Consider the following 18,651-nt stretch of genomic DNA (forward strand, 5'->3'; position numbering starts at 1 on the left):
GTGGAAATCCCCCGCGCACCCTCTCCTCGGGAAGTTCTCGGGTGTTACCCCTGCGCCCCTACGGCTGAACCTACCCTCCACCCGCCCCGGGCCAAAACGAAGAGGGGACCGCGGTCAGACTGGGCGCCCAGCCCGGAACACCGCGCCGCTGGGCGCTGACCCACCGGGTCGAGCCCTGGGCATCCCCGCGGAGCGCTGATGGACGGGGGGAGGGGGGCGGCGACGGTCCTCCCGGTCTCCGGGGTCCCGGCGGCTCCGGTCAAGTGCAGCGCCCTTGCCCAGCCCGCGCCCACCGCCTAGGGTCAGCGAGGCGTGATCTGCCGCGGGACACGCGCTCTGCGCCCCTCACTGGCCCCGACCCCACCCGGGACCCGCGCATCTGGACCCCCGACCCGGGCCTCGGCGCCCGAGGAAGCTCGAGCTTTGTTAACTCCCCACCAACCCCGTCGCCGCCGTCCGGCTCCCTGGAGGCCGCGCGCCCCTTGCCTCCCGCCACCTACCCCCCGCGAGCCAGGGCCGCACCTGTGCCCGCCGCCGCCGTCGCCGCTCGCCCGCTCCTTTCGGCTGTGCCGGCGCCGCTCCGAACCCCACACACATCGCTACACACAGCCCTCTGACGTCACCGAGCCCTCGGCCCGCCCACGTCACTGCGGAGACACACGGCTTCCCGCAGACGCCGCCGCCGTCTCCGGCCGCCCGGGGGAGAGCGAGGGCGGCGGGGAGGGGGAGGGGAGGGGAACGGAGCCAGCGGCGGCAACGCGCGCGCGGGCCCGCCGCCGTCGCCTGCTCGAGGCTCCCAGCCCTCTCGGGGACGCGCGCGCCGTCTGGCCTATTGTGGCTCCTCAGGGCTCCCCCCACCCTGTCGTCTCGCGCGCGCCCCTCCCCCCAGGCGCGCGCCCGGCGCTCCTGGCCCTGCGCGCCGTCTGGGCGGCTGGCGCGCGGCGCTGTCTGCGGTGCACCCGGCGCAGACAGGATGTTCCCTCCCTGCCCCACCCCCACCGCCACCCTCCCTCCTTCCTTCCTCGAGTCGCCCAGCCGGCTGTCTGGGGCCGCCACCTCCCCGTCCCCGCCCCACCCGCTGCTGTGTGGTGAAGGACCAGACCCGGGGGCGCCCAGGCCGCTTGGCCGCTGCGCTACTGGGAGAGAGGGGGGTAGGGCAGCCGCGCGGTGCACTGTGCGCGACCCCAGCAGCCGGCAGGGCGGAGGCAGGGCCGGGCGGGCAGAGCGCCAGCTCAAGAGGTCAGGCACGGGCGACCCTCCCCCCGCGGGGCCGCAGCTGGGCCGCCCCGCCCCGGGGGCAGCCGGACTGCGGCCGCCCTGCGGGGCCCCAGGTGCTGGTCGGGCTCCCCCCGGCCGCCACGCAGACGCTCCCCGCCCCCGCGGGACCTCCCGCCTGGGTTGCCCCTCGCCCCCGCGGGGCCTCCAGCCTGAGGGCCGCCCCGCCAGCTGCCGGCGCAGCGCTCCGCCCCGCCCGGGCGGCCTCCACCCAGACGCCTTCCCCTGGCTGACCTCCATCCACCATCCGGCCGGGCGGGAGGGGTGGCCAAAGTTCCGGCAAAACCGAGAGAAAACATTTCTGTCTCTACTTCACCTTCCGCCGCCACCCCACCAAACTGCTCTCTCGGTTCCAAAAAGGAACTGTAAAATGCATGTTTTTTACAGTGCCTAGTGAGGGGTCCTTTTCTCTCTTTTTTAAAAATTTTATTTTATTATTTATTTATTTATTTTTGGAGAGAAATGAGACGAGGTGGGGAAAGATACGACTTAGCTTTTCGGTTATGACCCTCGGGCGTGTACGGGGGCTCTCCTTGGTTCTCAGGTTAGCCAGTTAGCAAATTGAACTGTGCGGGGCTGCTCCATCATATTTCGACACAACAAGAAACCCCCTTTTCTCCATCCCAGCGCAAGATCAGGAACTGAAATACTCCACCGAGTAGCAGTGCACAAAATTCAGGAGACTCGAGCTCTGTCCCTTTTTTTCTTTTCGCCCATTTTCATCCCCATTTCTCCTGGTTTTACTGCTTTGGGTTGCTCATATGGGGGTTCACATTTGGAGTCGGCCAAATGGAAATACTCTCGTGCTGATAGATTGTTCTCCCCTCTTTTCCGCACAACAGGCCTACCAAAGGCTCCCAAGCCTCTCCATCCCCGCCACCCCCCAACCCCTCCTAAGTTCCCTTGCTTAAGCCCCCATCGCTTTGCTCCCAGGTCGTGCCCCCTCCCCCACCCCCACCTTTTCTTCCTTCTTGACTGCCTCTTTTTCTGAACATGAATAATTCCACAGCACTTCCCATCTGTTATTGCCATAGAGACAGAAGCTCGGCAAAGATAATGATGTTCTGTGCAGAGCCAGTGGGGGAAGAACAGCATCTGCGAGTCTGGGGGGATAGATTTTCTAACTGCGAAAATATTCAGAAGTCATGGCTGCAGATACGATGTGGAAGACTGGACAGTCCTGAGACTTGGCACCGGGTCAACTCTCGGCACCTGGCTCATGTGTCTAGCGAGAAGAAATTTTTAGAAACCAAGATGACTGACTTAGAAAAAATTAGTGATTCAGAAACTGCTATTAATAATGAATATTTAGTATTTTAAAAGCCATAAGAATAATTACTTGCTAGCATGTCCAAAGGCCTAAGGACCAAAATAAATTGGACAATAAGTAAGACTTTTGAGAAATCAAAACACATTATCCCCCTCTCTTATTCTTTTGATTTGCTTTCCTCAGAAATCTGTTTTTGGGGAAAGATCTTTCCTGACTGTAATTTTATGTACAATTGTTTGAGAAATAGTGACTGGCAAATGTGGCTAGAACCAATAAAGTTTGAGGACATTTTTTTCCCATTATTGGTCAAAGTATGAAATGTTTCCAATTAAAATTCCCTTTACTCTTAAATTCCCAGGTCCTGACCTCCAAGGTACAAGTTTGAAAGCAAGTGAAAAAACTGAGCAGGGTACATTTACATAGAGCTAATGCATATGGGGAAGCTCACATTAAGCCACATTTTTGCAGGACTACTTAAGGATTTTCAGAAATTATAAGTAAAATTGATTGTATAGTATGAAATTTAAAGCACTGAGAACAAATGATAATGGTTCTTTATCCCAGAAACAGAATTGTACAGAAAATACAGGCCTTAGAAAAAATAAGTACTGTGAGGTAATCAGTGTTGTAATTCCACATACTGATGGTCTTCCTCAGTACTGAAAAGTCAATTTAAGTATTGGTCAGTAAATAGCTGTTTCCTGGTGGATTTTGAATGGCCTCCCACCTCACCTTCTTGGCTGCCAGCAGGAGCCGACCAAGACCACCATGAGAGTGTGCCTGTGTGTGCATAAGAATTCCAAAAGATTGGGGGCCGGGGCTACCCATTGTTTCATCTTCTTCCTTTAAGTAGTACAGATAGAAGATAGAAATTAACGGTCACTAGATACTCTAGAATTTCTTCTTCGGTAGTTAATGGTTGTCTGGTAATAATAGAAACCAAGAATTTAGGGGTTATAAATGTGATGGCCAGTTCTGTCCTTTGACTAATAAAATAGTTTAAGGCAAATGCTTTCCTTTTGTTTCCATCTACTGATCTATTAATAATGACCTACAAATATTAATTGTAAAGAATAAAAAAAAGAAAAAGGATAGGATAAAGTACAAAACTTCAACATAAATTATTTTTATTTTTATGAAGGAGGAAGAAAAGTCAAATGTTAACTGAGCATACAAACATTGGTTTGTGTTTTCGTTTACACCTTCTGCTCTTTTCCAAAGAAGACAAACCAGTTGTAGTCTGATGGTCTTTTTGCCGAAATCCTCCTTCCTTGATCCTCAACAACAAAAAAAATTTTGTTTGAAAGATTTTTTTAGCAGCAAATTAAATGCTACAAGTTTTCAATTTCACTAAAGTATCAACCATTTCCTTTTTCATCTCTTTTTTTTCCTGTAGCTTTTCATTTGTTTCTATTTGTCAGAACTATGACAGTGATGATGATGATGATGCTCTTTAACTTCTTCACAGAATTTTAATCTTTTTTCTACCTGTCCTCTTCCCTGTACACGTTACTCCCCATATTTGTTTAGTGCCACTATTCCTGCCGGTACAAAGTTCCTTCTCATGGAGTAGGCTTTCTCCTTGTGACTGCTTTCTCCTCTTATCTGCTAAGTCAATACTGGATCTACAAGGTCCCAATTCCCACTTTCATGCCTTAAATAAGATGAAAACCAGATGCTTAACAACAGTTAACCTCCTCTCCCTGAATAGTGTCACATGCACTTCTTTTTTTCAGGTTTTAACTTAGGCTCTGAGAAATTGGAAGGGAAGAAAGAAAAAGACAAAAAGGAATAGCCAGAAAGGGTAAAATAGAGAAAGACCATGTAAGAAGTGTTCAAATTTTTAATGTTTAAATTACAAAAATTTCTAAAAGCAAAAGAAATTATAGTCACATTAAGTGTATTTCATTGTCAATTCTAGAAATTTTGTAAGTGTTTAGAAAGTTTGGCAAAGTTTAATTTATTCAAATCAGAGACTTTTTTTTGGAAAAAAAAAAATGAAAAGAGTCATCATTAACTCTATCATGTTGCCAAGCTATGATTTGCAACCTGCAAATTGAGAGGTGTGATCTAATCAGTTGTACTGGACTCTAAGTAGTTCAAAGTGCTTCAGTGTTTCACATATTCCTATGAGATACGTACAAGAAATTCCCTCTTTTAACAAAAGGGAAGTTTAGGCAGAGTTTACGTCAGCTGCCAAACCACATTGCTCATCAGTGGCAGAAGCTTTAGAACCAAATGTACTTCACTCTGGGAGGCCAAGGTGGGAGGATTGCTTGAGGTCAGGAATTCAAGAGCAGCCAGAGGAACAGCAAGATCCCGTCTCTACTAAAAATATAAAATAGAAAAAATTAGCCCGTGCATGGTGGTGCGCACCTGTAGTCCCAGCTACTCAGGAGGCTGAGGTGGGAGGATCGCTTGAGCCCAGGAGTTTGAGGCTGCAGTGAACTACAACAATGCCATTGCACTCTACCCAGGGCAATAGTTTGAGACTCTGTCTCAAAAAAATAAATAAATAAAATATAAATTAAAAAATAAATTAAAAGCACAGCCCTGACATTTTAAATTAAAAAAAAAATAAAAAAATTTTTGAAAGAACCAAATGTACTTGACCCACATCTGTGGAGTTTCCATTCTTCATTTCCTCACTCTTCTTCATACACATTCAAATAAGCTATAAGGACTAGTTGAAATTAGTCAAAAAGAAAGAATACTGAAACTCCCAGGTTGAATACATTTATCACAACCCTCAATAATACCTTTACTATGTGCAATGCTGTCTGATATTCTATTCTATTCTATTCTATTCTGTTTCTTTGTATTTCAGTCCACTGCTAATGCATTGCAGCTTTCAGTTTAAGAAACAATGAGTTAAAAAATAATAATCAGTGTTAACATTTATGTAGTGTTTACTATTATTGCTAGGTTCTGTTTTAAGCACTTTATATGTAATAACTCATTTAATCCTCTTAACACTATGAAGTGATGGTTATTATTATCTCATTTTACAGATGAGGAAACTAACACCAAGTTGTTCCCAACTTCACAGGGCTAGATAAATCCTTCCCTTCAGATTGTGAGAAAGGTTTTACTTGATTTTCAAATCTGAGTTCTATGCAGGATCAATCTGGTTGTAAAAAAAAAAAATGGATATCAAAGTTTATGTTATATGATTTGAGGGTCACCAAAGAGTAAATCTCCTTAACTGCTTTATAACATAGTGTTTGAAATTCCTGGAAGATATTTCCATTAATATCTAGGTTAAACTGAAAATGGGTTACTTGGAAGAAAATAAGCATTATTATTAATTGTTACTATTATTAATCTCTACACCTTACAACAATGCTTCAAGGTAGGCAATATTATGCCTACTTGTCAGATGAGAAAACTGATATTTTGGGTTTGTCTGAAATCTTTGCTAGAGTTTATTGTCTATATCAGATTAATTGGTCATCTAGCAGAGTCCTAGTTTAATGGAATACAAGATAAAGAAACTTTGATTAGAGGAAGGTGTAGCAATAGTCAGGGTGTATCCATAATATAACTCAGGGAGGGAGAGCTCAGTTGAAGGACCAAAGTAGGGTATTGGGCTACCAAATGGTACAGTGAGAGTGACCTCCCTGAGGGTTGGCTACCCAGCCCCTATTTCTTTTCCTGGCTCCAGCTCCAACCCCCTGAACCACGTGACCACAACAGTAGGGCTTCATGCAGCTAAGGTTGACCTCGACCCCAATCACAGCCACTTGGACCAGGAATAGACACCTAAGCCAAGCTAGGCCAATGAGCACCTTTCCAGCGGTGTTTGGAATGAGCACTGAAAGAGTCTAGCCTGGCTGTGTAATTATTTTATTTTTTTTTTTTTTGAGACAGAGTCTCACTCTTTTGCCCTGGCTAGAGTGCCATGGAGTCAGCCTAGCTCACAGCAACCTCAAACTCCTGGGCTTAAGCCATCCTTCTGCCTCAGCCTCCCGAGTAGCTGGGACTACAGGCGTGCACCACTGCATCCGGCTAATTTTTTCTATATATTTTTAGTTGTCCAGCTAATTTCCTTCTATTTTAAGTAGAGATGGGGTCTTGCTCTTGTTCAGGCTGGTCTCGAACTCCTGACCTCGAGTGATCTTCCCACCTCGGCCTCCCAGAGTGCTAGGATTACAAGCGTGAGCCACCTCGCCCGGCCCTGGCTGTGTATTGAATGGAGGAAATACAATCTTGGGAGCTACTGGTAGTCATACTTGCTTATCGTGGAGTGGAACAGCAGTGTAAACTAGTATGTAGTGAGAAACCAAAACGAGGCAGATGCAAGAGAGAAGCAGATAGAGTGTTGATAAGATGCAGGTCTTAGGTTCCAGTTTATTCCACAGGCTGAGCTGTATTCCCGTCCTTGAATGCTCCTGCAACCTTTAAATGAATCCTCTTTTTGGGCTTGAGCTAGTCAGAGAGGGTCTCTGTTACTTACACGCAAAACAGTCCTAACTAATTGAAGGGTGGCAGGCTCTGAGGAAAAAGTAGAAGGATGTGGTAATAGCCCCAAAGACCTGCCCACTTCAATTTTATATATCATTGGACTTAATTATAACTATTAATACCAAATCCCACTAATATTAGATTCCTCAACCAAATTTTTAACAATCAAACAATGAAAACATCTCACCTTTTTTGCCTTTGGCCAAGAATATAAAATATTCAGAGATCTACTTGCTTCTTTTAAATGTAGAAGTTTTCTAGACTAATGTTATCCAATAGAACTTTCTGCAGTGATGGATATGTTGTATATCTGCATTGTCTAATAGGAAGCCCCTAGCTACACGTGGCTGTTGAGTACTAGTACAACTAAGAAACTGAATTTTTAAATTAAATTTAATTTAAGTAGCCACATGTGGCCAGTGGTTACCATACAGCACAGCCCTCTAACTACTGAAAATAGAGTTTATTCTGTGACAAGAAGCAAATAGTAAAGTGGGTTTGCCATGGCAAGACGAGAATCAAAAGATACTGGAAGTGAGTAATGCAGAAACACTCAGGTACAATTGTGAAGTACCTGACCCAGTAATTGCAAACTGTGTCACTACATCCCTGTCCATGTAATAGCAAACTATGTCCCTGCCTCCCATACTATGCAACAACTGGAAAAAAAGATATTAAGATGGCTATCTGAGAATTACCTGTAAAATAAGCAAAAAGAAATAAAGGAATAAAAAAAGTAAGAAACGAAGGAAGGAAAGTAGGAAGAGGCAAAGTCACTTACAAGAGATAAAGTGGTTCTCTGTTCAGAGAAAAATTTAACTCACTGTATTAACAAACCTACAAAATAAACGTATCCTTCCAAAGGCATAACTGGTCAGCAAGGTTAGCAAGGTTATCTTACTTGTGGAGATTCATGAATCAGCCTCAAGGTATTCAGAAAGCAAATTATGTAACTTCCCTTATTCTGATTTCTTTCTTCTGATTATAATGGGGCTTCCCAAACCACTTGCATGTGGGGAGATCTGTGCCAATGCAAATGTTCCTGTTCCTTTTTTAACTGTAAACACATGCATGGCATGCTGGTTGTGTGCTTCCAGTGCTATGAGCTCTGTTAATGTGAACCTGCTCACAGACCAGATCCAGTCTTGTCTGTTGACAAAATCAGGTGTCTGGACCTTCCATGCAAAGAGGCAGGTTCTAATTAATCCAGATAACCTCAGCCTGGCTATGACCTCCCCACCAATTCCCTGAGCTGTGCCAGGGACATATCTTAAAAATATTATTTCCTAAAGTAAGATCAGGAGAAACTGTAGAGATCCTCAAAGGATTCTGCATGACCCAATAAGAACAGAAGAACCAGAGGGGTTAGGAACGGAAGACTGTGAGACAGATAAATTAACTTTAAAGGATGATTAGTGGGAAAATGCAAAGGCCAGCAGCATTCTTGTCTGGGAAGTATTGTGGAAACAGTTCAGTGTCCTCATAAGAAAGTTGTTTGATGAGACTCAGAACTGACTGAAACGAAGAGTGGCATAACCAATCTTTTTAAACAGGAAAATTTTTATCGTGATTTCTTCCTACACAGAAAGTACTCGTCAAGTCTCCAAAACAATTTCTCTCAAAGTGGAATTTATCAAGCACCTGGACCAGAATCATCTGAGGAGCTTGTTAAAAATATGAAGTCTTGGGCCCCAGAACTACCAGATTGGAATCTCGGCGATTGGAATACAGGTATCTCTATCCTTTAATCTTTACTAAACAAGCTCTCAGGTGCTTCTCTGCCCACTCAAGTTTGAGAAGCTGTACACCAAATGAAAGGGAGTATATAGAAAAGTTAGAGGGAAGAATTTGCCTACCCAAAGTGTGACCAAGGGACTGTGGCAGCAGGTAGGACAGAAGCTCAAATGCAGACTTTTCTGAGAGAAGGAACAGGTCTGATTTTCCAAGATCTGTCTGCTGTCTCATCACCCTGACAGCAGGTTGGTCTTTTAAAATTCGTTCACAAAATTGGCAATATTAAGTAAAAAGAGCACCTGGAATTGTCTCTCTCTTCTCTCTCTCTCTGCTTCTAGCCTCCCTCACAGCAGTCAAGCAGCCCTGACCTTTTCTTGAAGTAAAAAACATTGTAGAGATATGAATATTTCCCAAAATAACATTAAAATTCTTTCGTAAACAGTTTCACAGAAAAACAAGAAAAAGAACACAGTTGTAAGGTTCAACTATGTTTATAAGCTGATTATAGAAGTGAAACTTTTCTTTCTTGTATGTTTCTGCACACACAAAGAGGCATTATTGTATTCATGGTGTTCAGTAAGTGAAATATGAAGGAACCAAGAGAAATATAATGGTAAAAATATGGCAGGATAGGTATCAAAATTAAAATTTTTCCTACTCTTTGACTCAACAGTTACTCTTCTAGAAATTCATCCTAACAAAGTTAGTGGACAAATGCAAAAAGGGGTATAACAAGGATGTACATCTGTGTTGTTTACAATACCAAAAAATTAGAAACTTTCTAATATGAAACACATCAATGATGATGCATGCAACTCTTCTATCCTTTTCTAACAGAAACCACCCTGCTCACAGTCCCTTGCTGTGGCATTAGGGTGTTTCCTGGTGCAAAGGGTGATCTCTGAATGGATCAGCAGCAGGGACCAGACCACAGGCCAAAAACAATCTAGACTTAACCTGATTCAAAAGCCTGGCCTAGAGGGTTAATACTGATTAATTAGGCCAATTAGACTTTCTCCATTTACAACGTAACAGGAAAAGACAGAGTTAGCCAATTAGAATTGATGTATTAATATTTTTCTTTACAAGTAAGTTATATAAGTTGTATATTAAAACCTCAGGCAGTAAAATGATTATTTGCAAATATGCCTAATATAAGCATTAAAGTTATTTTCCTGAGAAAAATATTAACAACACTGTTGTTTTATCCATTAATGTCTCAACCACTTCTCCGTTAAATTAGTTACAGTAGGTGGTCAACATATGCTTTCAATTGACAGCATGGGAAATAAGTGTTAATAATAAAGACTTACATTCACAAAGTTAACTATCTTGGATTTTAAAGCTCACTAGAATTGGCCTCTGTGGGAAATAAATATTGGCTTGGTTACCAAAATCAGAGACTGGATTTCTAATGAATAGGTTTTCTTTACACAGGTAATATAGATTTTAAAGAAACCACATGGGCTCATTAAAGGTTAATATAAATGTGAAATTACTACCCTGAAGTTCCATCAGCTACTTTGTTGATTTTCAAATAAATCAACTTGTCAAATAAAGCTCTATGTAATATTTTCCTAATGTGCTTAAGTCACCTTCTCTCAGATGGACAAGGGCTAGGTATTCAGTATTCGATATTTTACACATGTAAAAATAGATAAAATACATAACTGCATTTTTTAGGAAAGTGGAGAACAACTTGCCAATAGATGTTGCAAAATTTAGTTGCAAACAATCATCCACACTGGGGTAGACTCCTGAGGCCATTTGTGAACTGCATGTGTACACGGCAGAGATCATGGTGAGCCAAAATAAATAGGAAATAAGAGTGCAGTCCTGGAACCTCCCCAGAAGTGGCACATCTGCTCGGATATTCGGTTGAGATCTCTACCTAAACCGGAAGATCCTCCAGTGTTGCCTCTCCAGGTCTGGCTCTGTGCTTCCAGAGAATAATGTCAACCATGATCTCTGCTCCATCTATTGTCCAAATATCAAAATGTCAGAAATATGCTTCTGCTGTTAATCAGCTGTATTGAATTTCTGCCCTTCGGGATATCGGCTCTCTGCTCTTTACTTCTATCAAAGCACAATTGTGAGAAGTGCTATTCATCAGAGATTGCTTGGAGAACAGCAAGGTCATCCACTCTTCTAGGTATGTTGTTTTTTCCCCTTGGATTTTTTTCCTTGGATCAACTCAGACCGTCAAAATTGTTCACACTTAAAACATGGAGAGTTCTCTTCTTGAGCAGGATTTTTGGCATTATGTTCTCCATCTGTGTAAGGGATTTTCTAAGAAAGAGCCACCTATATATAACTTGTTGGTCGAAGATGACTCGGTGTTTCCTTTATGAGAACTCATGAGAGAAGTTTCTGTTGAGCCTCAGCTACTTTGCTTCTGTCTTACAATACTAGAAAAGTTGTTATTAACCGTGTGTTCCCCTAGGTTCTTAGTAGCTCAGAATCACATGTGTGACTACCTCTAGCTACAGTTGTATGTTAACTCTACCCCTGGCTTGATCTGATTTCCCACCTTAAATTTCTCATTGCTCTCATTTCATCCATAAGACAAGGAAGAAAGAGGGGAAGGAGAGAGGGAGGGAGGAAAAGAGAAGTCCAGAGTAAGAGAAAGGGAAACTGGAAATTCTGGTTCCTGGTCTTTTGTTGATTCCTCTTACATACAAAAGTAAGTGCAACGTCCACCTTGTAAATACTAAGATGACAAGGTATTTGTACCCTCAGAACTAAGAGAGAAAAAAAAGCTTGTTGTTATTTCCATTCATCCTGTCCATATAATCTAATAGACAATTTTGCTTAAGGAGCAGATATCCATTCTATTAATCTCAAGTCACTCAGGGGTGGTAGATTATAAGGAGACCTGTAACTGGAACCAGAAAGTCCTCAGGCTCCCAGGTAGCCTCCACCTTTTCTTCATAACTTTGACTCACATGTGATATCCTGTGACTTGAGTTCTTTCCACGTTCCTACATTTCAATTCTTAAGAAGGAGACTCTTACTGGCTTAGAATGTCTTTCTATGCCAGGCTATACTGGTCAGTCCACACCAGGGATTAACAGTCCTTCGTCCCCTCTTGCCTAACCTGCTGGGACAAGGGGTCATGGGCATTTAAAAACATGACTTCCTAGAAGAACCTCTGGGCAAAGCAGCTTCTTTGGAGGGAATGCAGATAAGCAGGCCCTGGAAACGTCTAGCACACCATTAAAGGCTTTCTTTCCCCTTAACACCTATTGAAATATGGGCCACCCCTCAAAGCTGGAGTCAATTCCTGGATCTCCTAAGCTTAGCCTTACCATCTCAATATTTCTTAATCTCACAATCCTGTACATTTACCAAATTATGGGTTAGAAAGTGATTTATGTAATTTTATGTAATTCTTAGAGCTTCATCTACAATATGAAGGACAGGAACTGCATATTCTTCCTGTCTGTGTTCCCACACGGCGTGGTGTGGTTCCTTTGCATGGTACTCTCCATATTTAATCTTGACCATAGAGAAGCTGACACACTGAGCCTTTCTGCTAACCCATCAAATAAATAATAATCCTATCTGATGAGGAAGATATTGAAACAGCAAAAATCCTATTTTTAACAGTTTTATCACACTCTGATAGTTTTCTAGTATTTTAGGAAGAGCTTCAGAATTATTATTAAATTGAATGAAAATCAACCACTCACAGGGAGAAAAGCAGGATTCTTGACTCTTTTTTAGGCCCTTATTCCCCACCCTCCATTCCCCTTCAGTGCCCGGGAAAGTCTCCTGTGACTGAGAAGTCTAGACATGCCCTTTGCCTGTGTGTGTAAAGGTGCCCTTTGGAGCCAATCAACAGAGTCATGACCAGGGCACTTCTGACTCTCCACCAGCATGGGCTTCCTGTGCTGGCTGACACACTTAGGGTAAAGATTCTTATCATTAAATAAACACAGTCAGGCTCCTCAAAGGACTGCCTTTTTCTTGGTACAGCACTTCCTACCCATTCTTGCTTTGTCAGTTTGATAAGTGTAATATTTTTTAATCCACCCTGAGTAGGTGCTAGAGTTCTCTATTGACTCTCAAGGAGATAAATATGGCCAAAAGTTATACTTCCAAGAAAAGTCTGGATTTAGCTCAAGTATAGGTTTAGGTCTGTCTTCTGCAGAGATCATGAATAGGATGCACCCTAGAGCTGTGCTGTCAGTGTTTCTCTCTCTCTCTCTCTTCTCTTTCTTTTTCCATTGAATTTGAATACTTTTAGATAGAGCATACTTTTCCACTTACCATGGCCCCACCATTCCCTGTCACTGGCCCAGGTAGACCTTTTCACACTCAGTAATTACTACCATTCCCAGTGGCCAGCTACCCTGGACCTTCCTTGGCTCTGCAGACCTAGGCTGACTCCAGTGGCCCACACAGAGCAAGCTCTGTGACAAGTCAGAGGGGATATCTATGCCAGCTTTCTGACTCTGTTTTAAAGAGAGCTGATGCTGTGGGATAACAGTTTGAGGGACAAGAAAGGCAGGCCACATAAGCCTCTCTTTACTTTGGTATGTATCGCTAAACAGCAAGAAGTCCTTTAAAAACACAACCACAATACCAGTATCAATACCTTAAACAACTAACAATAATTTCTTAGTTATCATCAAATATCTAGCCAGTGCTCACATTTCCCTGATTGTCTCATAAATATTTGTTTGTTTGCTTATTTTTATAGTTGATGTATTTGAGTTAAGGTCCCCATACTGCACTTGGGTATGTTTCTTAAGTCCCTTACTCTCTAGGTACCCCTTTTTTTCCCTTGCATTCTATTTGTGAAAGAAACTGTTATTTGTCCTATAGAGTTTCCCATATTCTGAGTTTTGATGATTCTGTTGACTACATCCCTATAATGTCAATTTATCATGTTCTGGCTCTCTCTGTTTTTTCCTTTAGCCACTAAGAAAAAAATTTATGGAGATTGCTAGTAAAATCTAGAGACTTGATCAGATTACATGTGATTTGTTTTGGGCAAGAATATTTCATTGTCAATGATATATACTTTCTCTTACATCACATGAGACACATAATGTCTGCTTGTCTCTCTCTTTTGTAACATCAAGATTGATCGGTGTGTTCAGGTATTGTCAGCCTGATCCATCTATTATAATTTTCCCCAATCAGTTTTCAGTAAATGGTTTCAGAAGCCATCAATGATCATTGCTTGGATCCATTATTTTATTAGGGGTCACAATATCATTTATTTCTTTTTCATTTATTGTCTGGAAGTGTTTTTAAAAACAAAGACACTTCCTTATCATCTTTTGGTTACCTTGAGATGTAGCTTTTCTCAGGAAAGGCAGGATATTTGAATTTTTGTTCCTTTCATTTACCAGTTTTCAAGATAATGCACATCCTCCAAAGATGGCCAAGGAGTTTTTTGGTTTTTGTTTTTGTTTTTTTTTTTTTTGTATCCTTGTGAGCTCATGGATTTTAGCATATTCTATGTGTCTCAAGCCATTACAGTTTGTTTTTTACTCAAAATGTCCTACCTTTGGTATAAAGCCCTTTGGTTCTTAGAGATGAATGACCCCCATTCACATAAGTGCTCATGGTTCCATATGTTTAAGAGCTACTTTCCAGAACTTACAAAATGAGTTGACATGAGTTCCTTCAATCTGGTATTTGTAGATTAAAATTAGTGTGTTAATAGAGTTTACAAGGACTCTCCTTTCTACTGTCAAGTCTGACTGACATACAGATAGTTGGAATCATCTCAGGCCGGGCAATGTTACATTCGCAGCACCTGATAAGCCCTGCTAAAAAAATAATATCTGTATCTTCCTGAACCCTCGCTAAAAGTGGAGTAAATGAATAAAATAAGCATAAACCCATAAGGACACACACAAACAATGCAAGCCACGAAGACAAAGGGAAACGTGAAATGATGATGAGGGAAGCCCCAGAAGGACGATGGTGTGTCAGTGCATCTGCACAGGAAGATGAGAAATGACAGAAAAATGGCATGTTTCCTGATGTTTGAACGTACTGAGAGAGATTGATTGTTCAATGGGAAAGTCTGTAGGTGAATGAGTAATAAATAGGTAAATAGAAAACTAAGCAGGATTGTTTTTTATAAGGTACTTATTAACTCTAGAAAAAACAAAAACTTATTCAAGAAAGGAAAATCATAATACAGCACCTGGCTCTGCTAGAGATAACAATGACATAATCATAATAATGTAAACACTCTATTAATAACCAAAAATTGTATATAATTATACCGAGAGGAGGGAGGAGAGGCAAAGTGTGTGTGTGTGTTGAATTTTCATCTTCCGTGGTAAGAAGTCCTCAGATAAATTGTAAAACGCAGCAACTTTAGAAGCAGCAGTTAGAATACATTATTTAGAAATATGGAGGTAAATCTCAGAAGCAACAGTTAAAATATTAAAGGTAGTTGATCCTGGAAGGTGTGAATCTTGAGTGTGGAGGTGGAGCCCGGGACCTTTTATCTTTATTTCTATTTGACATTTGAAATGAGGTAACTGTGTACATTTATTAATTAAAATATTTTTAATTAAAAACTTGTCATCTTTCTATGTATCTCTAATTCAAAAATGCTGCCGCTGGAAAATTACTCTGTCATGATTTGGGGTTCTCTGCCTTCCTAAGGTTGTGCAAGAGTCCCAGATGGTCTCACGTGTTCTGGAATATACAGGGCAGGCCCTCTGGTCTCCAGTGCACATGGGTCCCCACACCTTGCCCAACCTCAAAGCCTCTTCAGTTCTTGGGCCAAGCTTGGGTAGGGGAGTCTTTCACTGCTGTCTTCAAATCTTAGCATCTCCTAACGCCTCCCATCAGAAAGGTCTTGTCACCTCTTGGGGCCCTACATGCAACGGGACTCCCTTCCTCTGCTCACAGAACCTGAAAACATACGCACAGTTGCCTTCTCAGCCTCCAGTTACTCCTTTGCCACCACTTTCCTTTCTCCTCCCTGTCCCTCTCCTATACCTCTGAGAAAATCAGAAAAAAAAAAAATCTCCTCTTGGGCAGGAGCAGTGGCTCATACCTGTAACCCTAGCACTTTGGGAGGCTGGGTGGGGAGGATTGCTTGAGGTCAGGCATTGGAGACCAGCCTGAGCAACAACAAGACCCCATCTCCACAAAAAATAAAAAAATTAGCTGGGCGTGGTGGCACATGCCTGTAGTTCCAGCCACTCAGGAGGCTGAGGCAGGAGAATCTCTTAAGCCCAGGAGTTTGAGGTTGTGGTGAGCTATGATGATACCACTGAACTTTAGCCCGGAAGACAGAGCAAGATCCTGTCTCAAAAAAAAAAAAAAAAAAATCTTCTCTTAATAAACCTTTGGAAAGCCAGAGCCCACCCTTCTTTTGTAGGGGAAATGGTAGGAGAGGAAGGTACCAAGGGGCACCTTGGGCCTGCCCTAGTCCCCTCTCCGATAATCTTTCATGCAAACAATTGATATCCTCCCGATTTTATATAATGGGCAGAACCACCCCACCCCATCCCAGAACCCATTGCCTCTTCCTTGGCCCCTTCTCCACTTGCCCATCCCTACTAACCAAATTCTGCAGCTGCAACTGGAGGAACCTACCATCAGCCTTTTTATCTTAACTATCCTGTTACATTTGTAATTATTTTACTTCGGTTGTACTTGTGTAATCTATGTATTGTTATAATTTTTACTGTAATTTTGTTTCTCTCCGGTTATAATCACCCAGTTCCCTTCCCCACAAAGGAGCATGACAGGTGAGTCCTTTGCCTCATCAAGAGCCAGTTCTAAGGCAGCAATCTCCAAAGGGGTGTGTGTACTTCAGGACCATTACTGCGGTGTGAGAGGAAGATATTAGGACTCTCATTCTTTTTTGGTTTCTATTTTGTTACATTTTCTACTGTATATAAAGTATATTTATAAACAAAAAAATTACGTATTTGGGAATGCATTCTCAGACTTTTTTTTTAATTGATGAAGTATGTGATCTATGATATTTGAGAGTTATGTTCTAGGGCAGTGCAGTCCAATAGAAACATAATATGAGACATAAATGTGAGCTTCCTATGTAACTAAGTCTTCCATAGCCACAGTTTAACAGAGGCAAAATTAATTTTAATAATATATTTTATTTAACACAGTATGTCCAAAATATTCTCATTTCAACATCTAATTGATATAAAAGTTATTAATAAAACTTTTGTTCTTTTTTTTACTAAGTCTTCAAATCTAGTATGTAGTTCACAGTGACAACACATCACAATTTGGGCTAGCCACATGGCAAGCGCTCAATAGCACAGGTAGCTCATGGCCACCATGTTGGACAGTGCAGCTCCAGGGTATTCAAGGGCATCTGAGACAAGCCCGTACTCTAGAACTGCTTCTAACAAGGACAGACCTCCTGGGGTTGAGGCAGAACTGTATCTGCCTCACCTCTGCAGCATGCCCAAGGCTGTAGGAGGAGAACTACCATGCACTGAGCATCTACTTTGCACTTAGGCACTTTTGTATCCATTTCATTTAATTTTCTAGCACCCTCTTTGAGGTAGAGATTATTAAACATATCAAAGATGAGGAAACGAAGGTTTGGGTCACCAAGCTAGTTGGAATCCCACTCTTCTTTCATCTAGAGCCCCGAAATACAGATTTTTCTAAACAATACGCATTGCCTCTTCTAAAATCACTAAGCTCATTTCACTCACTGTTGTGTGATGCTGTTACCTGTTGAGAAGCTTTCATAGAGCCCATAAGCAATTGGCTTGGGCATTCAGACCACAGGGCAGTCACAATGCCCTCCGCCCTTCGAAGGACAAAAAGTGCAGATTACACAGGCCACTCTATTGCCCTCTTACACTCTCCAACTGTGCACTGTCTGCTTTCCCAGCGTGGTACTTTCCGACTTGGGGCTTCTTTATGTGAAGTCAATCTGTAGTAGATTAATTAAACACTATATTGATTTTATAATATATTCTCTGGGGTACTTCTAAAAGGGCTACATTCTTGAACCCCCTTCTCAGAGTTAGTAGAACATTTCCCCTTTGCAAATGTGATATTTAGAATTTCATCACAGTCCTCCCACCCACCTCCACCCAACATCAGCACACCTACCTTCACCCGGCATAAAATCTCACTTCTTGCCTTTCTCCAAAGACGGTCATGGAAAGGAAAGAGGGAGGGAGTCCTGCTGGTTTTCAGGTCATGTTGATTTAACACTTCATGATTTATGCATCCTGGCTGTCTTGCTTGTAGATTTTCATTTTTACATCCTGCTAAATACCTTGCAGGAGTGTTGTTCCTCTTAATTAGTTAATGTTTGTAAGGCACATTACAGATAAAAGTGCTGTGTCAGTGCTAAATGCGAACATTTGGGTATCCCCAAGCTGTCCTTTGTCTGTCTGCACAGGGGTTTTCAGTGTAACACAAATAGGGAGAGAGATTTCCATTTGGAAAAAGGCTTAGGTATTCTCCGTTAAACTGTAGTTTGCTAAAATATCCATATTTGGGGATTAAGAGTGGCAATAAGCCCAGGACATTTTTGCATTAGCACAGTTTTTTGACCCTGACCCTGATGTAATGGTGCTTTCTCTACTTACTCAAAGTGCTATGAGCTGATGGGGAGTGAGAAAAGAACATTTCCTGTGAATTGTGCTGCTTTTGTGGTAGACCCTTAACCTTCCTGATACATAGCAAGTAATACGTGGTTGGATTTTTCGTTTTGTTTTGGTTTTTTGTTCAGTGAGTGGGCGACTAAAACAATTTAGCTGTATTTCCAATGTGTCTGAGTAGGCAAAAAGATTCATTTAGAATTACAGCATGTTAAAGTAAGTGTTGAGTAATGTTTCACTAAGAAAAAATTTAAATACCAGTTTCATTTGCTTTTGCTAACATATTCACCAAACCTGAGTTTGTCAAATTTCTAAATGTGTAAA

Source organism: Eulemur rufifrons, chromosome 7 (genome assembly GCF_041146395.1).
Source record: "Eulemur rufifrons isolate Redbay chromosome 7, OSU_ERuf_1, whole genome shotgun sequence".
Taxonomy (NCBI): domain Eukaryota; kingdom Metazoa; phylum Chordata; class Mammalia; order Primates; family Lemuridae; genus Eulemur; species Eulemur rufifrons.